The following is an 8,450-nucleotide window of genomic DNA, read 5'->3' on the forward strand; positions in this document are numbered from 1 at the left end:
AAGTTTGGACTTTGTTCTATAATAATAATCATCTAACGGCTAATTCATCAAACATTTGTCCCTTAACTGGTTGTTTTTTTGAAAAAGTAATTTACATAATTTTTAAAAACTCGAACCTCAAACAGCACATTTACAAATGCAAGTACTTGTTGATTGCCTATTATGCACCAGGCAGGGTTCCAAAAAGGAGTCCTACAGTAAATGCACAAATATTTAGTATGCCAGGTTGTGCTGAGGGGAGATGGGAGGGGGGGGAGAGAGTTTTTATATACAGTGTAGTAGGGAGTCCCGTGTTAAGGTGATATTTAAGCATTGTCCAAGATGAAGTAAAGGAGTGAACCTTAAGACTGTGTGGAGGAAGAATATTCCAGGCACTGGAATGGCAAGGGCAAGGGCCTTGAATCAGGAGCATACTTTGTAAATTGGAGGACTAGCAAGAAAGAAGGCCAGTGTGGCTGGAGGAGAAAGAGCAAGGGAAACGCAGGATATAACTTACATTGAAAAATAACTTCCCTTCACTCATCTCAGACTCCTGATCCTTCAGCCCCCTTGCCCGAAAGCAACCAGTATTAGTTTCTGGTGTATACCTTCAGGAATAGTCTATGTAAGTGTATGAGATCTGACAATTAAGTCCTCAAACTTGTTGCAATGATGTTGCTAACCTTTTTTGATATCAGAGGGATTCTTCATTATGAATTTGTACCAACTGGATAAACAGTTAACCTAGTTTACTATTTGGAAGTGCTGAAAAGGCTGCGTGAAAAAGTTAGACAACCTGAACTTTTTGTCGTCAATTCATCATGACAATGCACCAGCTCACACGGCACTGTCTGTGAGGGAGTTTTTAGCCAGTAAACAAATAACTGTATTGGAACACCCTCCCTACTCACCTGATCTGGCCCCCAATGACTTCTTTCTTTACCGGAAGATAAAGGAAATATTGAAAGGAAGACATTTTGATGACATTCAGGATGTCGAGGGTAATATGATGGCAGCTCTGATGGCCATTCCAGAAAAAGAGTTCCAAAATTGCTTTGAAGGGTAGACCAGGTGCTGGCATCAGTGCATAGCTTCCCAGGGGGAGTACTTAAAAGGTGACCATAGTGATAGTCAGCAGTGAGTTATATAGCACTTTTTCTAGGATGAGTTTGCAAACTTAATTGTCAGACCTCATGTGTGTGTGTGTGTGTGTGTGTGTGTGTGTTCCTTCCATCCCCTTAGTTAACACATATTGAAGCTGCAATACACACTTTTCCACATCTCAACCAACATTTATTTTTAAAAGGTACTAATTGTAAAACACTAGGCATGTGAAGAGCGCATAGGCCATCATCCCTGTCCCATAGAAGCAACCAAGAGTCAACTTGGTGATGAAATCTGGACATACAATAATAAAGTCATAGAATCTTAGATCTTAAAAGGAACTTAAAGATCACCTCAGTGCATATTTTTATGGTACATAGAGTTTCAGAAAGCCAAAGTACACAGCCACTTTGGCAAAATAAGAAGTAGAAATTGACTTCTATTTCAGGGGGTCTCTCCGTTTATTACACAAGACCTTCATAAAATAGAAAGTGAGATAGATAATCCTGTATACAGTGATAGAATCCTTTTACCTTCTCGACAAGGAGCTCTTCTTGTCTCCACACTGTTGGTCCACTTCTAGCCACGTTTTTCTCGAAGAGAAGAGAATGCTAACGTGTTTGGTCAGAACCTGACAAGTGGACAGAACCCGACAACTGCACTTATTGGAAGCAGGATCCCTGTACATCAAAATGTCATGTGCATGTGACTGCCTCTTCTCTTTTCTGCTATTCATTAGCATGTAACTGGCAAATACAGAGGGTACCAAAAAAAGTATACACATTCTAAGAAAGGAAAAAACTATTAAAATTGTAATACTCAATATATACTGATAACAAAAGATGAATATAAGTCATGTGTATACATTTTTTGGCACCCCCGGTATATTAAACCAGATCAGGGAAGATTGACTTTCTTTCTGTCTCATTCTCTGTTTTTCTTCCTCCATGTGGCTGGCTAACTGGTGGTTAAGTTCTAAGATTAGAATTCTGACTTCAAGGAGAACGTAGGACTACTTAGGTCTCTAAACTAAGCTGTGTGCTTCTACGTGGTCTTTATCAAATACACCTACATGGCAAACAAGGGCTATAGTGTAATGGAGTTTGGTTATATTTTTTAGTAGTACTGAGGAGCCTCTGCTTTCTTGAATTCTCAGGGTAAAGAACTAAGGCACTGTTGATTTTAGGAACTGCTTAGTGGAAAGTGTTGTTCGGTATGACTTATTCAACAATTTGTTGCAGTGTTGAGCAGCTGATCAATATAGCACCCAAGATAAATAACACTGCCCCCTTTTGGAGGGTGTGAAGTCTGGAATGCAGCATATTTATATTGAGAAGGAAGGAAAGTTTTCACTCACAGTGAAATATATTACCTCTTCAGAAGCATTAAAAATGTTAAGGCAGTGGCAACCCTGATTAGTTTTATGATTATCTGCGTTGCACTTCCCTGAAGCTATGTGAGACAGTGTGATTAGGGGGAAGCCCTCATGCATGGGTTCCCTATATGAAGAGAACAAGAAAATAGACAGAATGCCAGGGTAGATTCATTCTCACAGCTGCTAGTAATGGGCTTTACCAATGAAAAGCAAGTTTAAGCTATTCAGAGTTAAGCTGTGGGCTGGGGTGAAAGTGGTAACCAGAACAAAGGAAATAAACATTGAATCAGGTAGAACTATTTACATGATTGTTTTTTTTTTTCTAAAGGCAGGGGCTGAAGGGGAATGTAGAAGCAGGAAATGTGACAGGATCCCTACAAAGGGTTTGGTGGCACGTTGTAGTTGAGAGGAGGGAAGCCTATTCTAGCTACTGCATCCACCTCACCTAAGTTAACCTATCAGATCTGTCCCAGCCTGGATGAGTTCAAAGCCAGTGATGCGCAAGGGAAATAAGGTGTGTTTAGCACAGGGTAATGGTTTTAATTCAGCTACTAATGTTGTGGGAGAAAAGGACAATCAACTTGAGGGTCAAGAAATCTTCATTTGACTCCAGGTAAGAGGTCCGAGATTGTCTGATACGGTCAGTGTGGAGTGGCAGAGGATGGTGGAAACCCTTTTTGGGATTATTGAAAGATGATGTGAAAGGTACTATAATATCAGCAGGGATATTATAGGTAATATTAAGGTATGGAAATTGAAGTTTGGGACATATGAAAATGTTATGGTAGGAATCACCATGAAACTGAAGATAGAGAAATAAGAAAAATCTAGTTGTTGCCTTTACCTGAATATGTAAAGTGGCTATGACATAGGTCCTTCTCACTACCAGCTTAAAGCCAAATGTCTTTAAGAAACAGAGATGTCCACCCTTCATGTAGTTTTGTTTTTGTTTTTTTTTAGCTGAGCCATCCTGCCATCTGTTGGCAGCTCAGCGGCAGCTCAGCTCGGGCTGGGAATTGAACCGGCGACCCTGTTGCTCAGAGCTTGCACCCTTGAGCGAGCTCTTAACCAACTGAGCCTCTCAGCTGGCCCCACCTTTCATGTTGTTTTAATTGGACATGCAAAATGAATTGTTCAGACCTCCCTTTGTAGTAAATACCAGCCAGTGTCAGGTTCTGGAAGGACACAGGAAATCTCACCTTTCACCAGGAAACAACGAGAGTAGGAATGCCGATCTCCACCAGTGCTTTCTATTCTCTGTGGCCCCTGAGAAAAAGAGAAGGCTCTTGAAAAGAGCTGTTAACTATCATGCTTTAAACAAGGTAGTTTCCATGGTTTAAACAAGTGTCTGTTGTTCCAGGCATTGTAAAAACTGTATAAGAGGTTTGACAAGCTAACTGCGACTGGGATTTTGTGTGTGTGTGATAGATTTGGCTAATGCTATCTGCTTGATCTCACTGTCAGAGAAAAGTCAAGCACAGTTTACCTGTACATGAAAAGGAACGTATTATACGTTTATGGTCCTTCTTTTCCCAAGGATATCTTGGATCTTTCCAACTCACTGTCACCATTTGGTGAGATCGGATTTAGATGTGGTCCTCATCAAAATTAAGTTAGTTCATTATACTGATGACATTATGATCATCGCCCCCTTGGAGGACAAGCTCAGATTTGAGAGCTATTGCGGCACCTATGACTAGCGAATGGTTAATGAATCCAGCTAAGATTCGGAACTTGGTGCAATCGGTGCAGTTTCTAAAATAACTTTAGATCACCAGAGGTATTATATAAATGGTAAATAATAAATGACTCCCCTCCGCCCCCCACCCCAGGACCATGCCAATAAAAAGGAGGCACAACACCTTGAAGGACTATTTGGTAAGCTATGAAAAATACATAATGCTCAGTGGCCCAAGTATGCTGCTGAGACCCTACCATTCAAACACATTCACAGAATTTTAGAAGTTTTGGACACCAGAATACATGCAAATTCCAGGCCCTTAGAATGAAACGTAATACTGCCATCTTGTGGCGATCACTGGGATGTTGGAACTCACAGAGTTCCCGTTGGTGGTGCTTAAAGAGCCAGTTTGCCTGCAGGCTGTTAGGTTCAAAGAAAACAATTGCCGTAACTTAAGAGCAGCAAATTATATTAAGATCCGAACTACCTGTGATACGGTAAGGATGATGTCAGAAAGAGGTTGTGATAGAGAAGAAGCTGCACAACAAAATTCTCAAAATGGAATTCGTGTCATGAAAGGTGTCTCAGGTGTTATAACACACACCTGGGCAGGTAGCATCTCTGCTATAGGAGTAATTCACAGCCCACTTCAATTGCTGAATGGTCTAAACCTCATGTCTCTCTTTCCCCTAAAATAAAGCAAGTTTCTTGGTGTATTCATGAGAGGTCCTGTAGAGAAGAAACTCCAATATCCAAGTCAGCTACTCTTTGCTCTACAGACGGTAAAAACCCAATCAAATAATGCAAAGATAAGTTCATCCAATGAGCTGAGTTGAGAGCAGTATGCATGACAGTGGGGGAGGAACTTACTTCTTTATCTCAGGGCAGTGTTTGGACATTTAAGGAGTCGTAGGCAGTAACCACTATGCGAATCTTGGTGAGTGAACCTTAAGGATACACTCCTCCTCCCCCATGTAGGGGATGCAGCCTGGGGGGACATGGGTCACAGATGCCCACAGCAAGGATTGAGTTGGTTCAAGAAGGAGAATGGAATGTCCAGCGGATGCCCTGCCACTTCCTAGAAGTAGCCACCTGGGTCATTTCAGTGGGTACAGTGGTGCCAAAGCCACACAATAGTGGGCAGAATAATTATTTATTCTTGTCTCTTACCTAAACCACTAATGTGGTAAGAGATTGTTGAATGATAACAACAACAAACAAGTGGCCATTTAAAGATGGCATTGGGAAAAATCTCCTGGGCCCAGGAATCCAAGCATATAAGCCAGTGAGCTATTATATTGGGTTACTATCTGCCGCCCTAGAGGATTCAGATGAGTTTGAAATTTGTTCTCTCTTGGGCTAAAGCGCAAACCCTGCCAAGAGCTGTTTGGTTCCCTATCATATACCTCTCTGATCAAAGAATGCATTCTACATTCCAGTGTGCAGAAATAGGCTCAGAAAATCCCGACATGACACAGACATATTACTGTATTCCATTACCATCTACAAAGTAGTTGTTAAATTGATATTAGAACTGGTGGGCCAGCCAAGTGGCTCAGTTGGTTAAGAGTGCACTCAAGAGTGAGAGCTCTGAGCAACAGTGGTTTGAGTCCCAGCCCGAGCTGAGCAGCCACTGAGCTGCCAACAGGTGGCAGGATGGCTCAGTTAAAAAAACAAAAAACAAAAAACACCTGGTAATTGAAACATTATTGAAAATACTACCTTGGTTTGCGAGCTAATTTGTTCTGGAAACAAACTACTCGTATCGCAAGACATCGCTCATTTACCAAGTTAAAATGTATTAGAAATGTTTGCTCATCTTGCGGAACACTCGCAAAGCAAGTTACTCGCAATCCAAGGTTTTACTGTACAGTGTAAAGATACCAGAGGCTGTTTGATCAAATATGAAGGGCAATAAAGGGGGAACAGTTTTTAAAAGTTTTGGGTGCTGGCGAGGAACAAATCACTCCTGATATTGTGGCTTAAAATGTTACTTCTTATGATCTGGTGGGTTGGCTGGCTTCAGCTGAGCAGTTCTGGTTTCATGTGGGGTCCCCAACACAGCTGCATTCAGCTGCATTCAGCCGGAGTTTGGCCAGTACTGGACCGTCCAAGATGGCCTCGCATCCTACTGTTCCTCTCCACGTAGCCTTTAAACTTTCGGTAATTTGGATTGAACTTCCATATAGCATGCCTGTTGTGCTCCAAGAAGGAGAAGGCAAACATTGCCAGTCCGCTCACAGCCTGGCTCAGGATTCCTAGAACATTCCTTCTAATTGCTAATGATGAGAATGAGTTATAAGGTGGGCCCAGAGGCTCCACTTTGCATGTGCGGAGCAGCATGCATAGGTGAAAGCATTGTTGGGTAAGCACCACAGTTTCCCTAAGGAATACTGAAGTGCTGTTACCATGGGAAGGCCAAAAAGAAAAGACCACCTCAGTCCTTACTGACCTGTGTTGGACCCTTGGATGCTTACTACTTGTCTGTACCATGTTCCTGTTTCTGTTTATCTAGTTGTTGGTTTGCAAGATCTTCTTGATGGACGGGACATCCTCCATTTTTCTGCAGCTGGGACAATCCTAGATGCTTGATCGCTCTTTCTCTGCTAATCAGACCAGCCTTGGTACATTCCGGGATGTAAGAGACAGATTTTTGTACCTATTGTTAACTTCTAGAATATAGTGGCCAAGGGACATAATGGAATCCCCCTCCCTGGTGGAAGGGGATGTGGCATCTTTATTAAATAAGTGTCTTGGGAAGGTTTGGGCAAAAAGAATAAACTAAGTAGTGTATGCATTTTCTAAGTCTAACCTATGACTCTGTGGAACACTAGGATGTCATGATTCTCAAAGTGCAGACCAGCAGCATGGATGTCACCTGGGACTTGACTGATAGAGTCAGAAACCCTGAGGGTGGGCCCACCAATCTGTGTTTAAGAAGGTTTCCAGATGATTCTTGTGCTTGCTGAAGTTTAAGAATGGCTGTCATAACAGATGGCATTCTCCCTGGGTACACATAACTTGTTTCTATGTAACTTGAAACAGAAATAGGGGCCAAGACAACTGACATTTTATCAGTAGTCAGTATCTTTCAGATTACTTTCACTTTCAGGAATACATACACACACACACACACACACACACACACACACACACGCGTGCGCGCGCATATAACTAGAAAATTCTGTCCCCATTGTTTGCTTTCTGTGCTAATAGTAGCCATGAGACCAGCGTTTAGTCTGAGGTTAACTAAAGAAGCCTTGAGAGCTGTAACGCTGGTAGCCCCAGAAGCTACTCTTCCTATTCCCATTATTTTAGCAAATATTTATCTTTAGCCTGGTAATCTACTTCCCATGATCTAAATGTGACACTTGAAAGCAAATCACAAAAGGGACATCTAAAAGTCTTTGAGAATGCTGTTGCATTCTTTATCTACTAGATTTCCTGGAGCAATATCAATTGTTGGCCTAAACGGTAGTAGGTAGTGACTGCAGGTGGTTGGTTGTGAATATAGCTTGGTTGGATAACAGGCTTGTGTTTCAGTTAGTACCTTTAATCTGTAACACACCCTGAAATGCACAGTGGGGAATATGATACAAAGATGTGTATAAAACGTGACCTTTCTCTTTTCATAACATGGCAGAGGAAATAAAATATATGTATAACAAATATGCTGCAGCTTGAGTGGCCTGAGAGAGGACCTGAGTGTTACACAAGTTCAAAGAGGATAGAGATTATACATGGGTGATCACTGAAGGCTTCATGGAGGAAGTGGCATTTCAGCTGAGTCTTGGATGCTTTTGATAGGAATATGAGTGTATGGAGGGCACAGTCCTGTGTCTGAACGAGAATAAGAAGATGGAGCCAAGAACCAGCAGGTGGCTGTTTTTATCTCCAGCACCTAGTTCAGTGACTGGCACACAGTAGGTGCTCAATAAATGTCATGTGTTCTAACTCATAGACAAACCACTGACTAGCAAATTTTTGGTTTTTCCTTTCTTTGGAAAAAAGACAGAAGAAAAAATAAATAAAATATAAAAGTTGATTGGAAAACACATGCTGATTTCAGAAATATTTAGATGTGAGAGCAAAGTGCTTATTGACTCTTAAAGGCAGCTGAAATCGCGAAACTGGAGTTCAAGTAAGAGAACAGTGAAATATTGATCTTGGAGGTGTGTTTGTGCTGGATAGCTTCCTTCCTCCACCTCAATCCAGCGAGCAGTGTGGATTCTAAGTGCTGAGCCATACACCTAAGAGGAAAGGGCTGAGAAGTTCTCTCAGGAACGGGAGCTCCCAAGAGGCGGGTGTGCT

This window comes from Hipposideros armiger, unplaced genomic scaffold, assembly GCF_001890085.2.
Source record: "Hipposideros armiger isolate ML-2016 unplaced genomic scaffold, ASM189008v1 scaffold_333, whole genome shotgun sequence".
In the NCBI taxonomy this organism is placed as follows: domain Eukaryota; kingdom Metazoa; phylum Chordata; class Mammalia; order Chiroptera; family Hipposideridae; genus Hipposideros; species Hipposideros armiger.